Source organism: Alexandromys fortis, unplaced genomic scaffold (assembly GCF_014885135.2).
Source record: "Alexandromys fortis isolate MF-2015 unplaced genomic scaffold, M_Fortis_MF-2015_v1.1 scaffold_27, whole genome shotgun sequence".
In the NCBI taxonomy this organism is placed as follows: domain Eukaryota; kingdom Metazoa; phylum Chordata; class Mammalia; order Rodentia; family Cricetidae; genus Alexandromys; species Alexandromys fortis.
Genome location: NW_026067952.1, coordinates 15,415,968 through 15,416,579, shown reverse-complemented (window position 1 = coordinate 15,416,579; position 612 = coordinate 15,415,968). Strand labels below are relative to the sequence as shown.

At 40.4% G+C, this 612-nt stretch overlaps 1 non-coding gene across 1 annotated transcript; it reads right to left on the bottom strand.

Moving 5' to 3' along the window:
- Positions 1–506: 506 nt before the first annotated feature.
- Positions 507–612, bottom strand: LOC126507167 (U6 spliceosomal RNA). The gene has a single exon (XR_007593450.1). It is a non-coding gene; the product is annotated as a U6 spliceosomal RNA (small nuclear RNA).

Genomic DNA, 612 nt, shown 5'->3' with positions numbered 1-612 from the left:
CTGCACAGTTAAGTGCTATCTCCTCCTGCTTTTCTGTCTTAAAGAGGTTGGGTTTTTTGGAGGCTGCACCACAAACCTATTTGTAAATTCATGTAGGATTCTAGTTGGTTGGGAATTTGTTAAAGAACCCAGGGAAAGTTGATCACATGGTTCATACACGGATGTCTTATTATGTGGCCTAGTTGGGACTCTGCCCAGGGTCAGTGGCCAGCCATGGATTGATCATGTCATAAAGTTCTAGAGAAAGTTAAGAAGGGATAATACAATATTTTATAATATTTTCTACCTACACATGCATTTCCTTTATTTTTAAGTAAGGGAGACAAGACATAGTAACCACAAAATAAGAGCATTTCTTCCATTGCCCAGATGTTCACAGCAAGCCTATCATACACCGTTCCTAAAGAATTCAGGTGCACAACATGCAGTGGTACCACAGAAGGCCATCAACTTCTCCCCAGTTCTCAGTTTGTTACTCAGGCCAAAATCACTTATTTTTTTTAAAAAAAAATATGGAACACTTGGCAAATTTGAGCGTCATCCTTCCACGTGGCCATGCTAAGCTTCTCTGTATCGTTCCAGATTTAGTATATGTGCTGCTGAAGCAGGCAC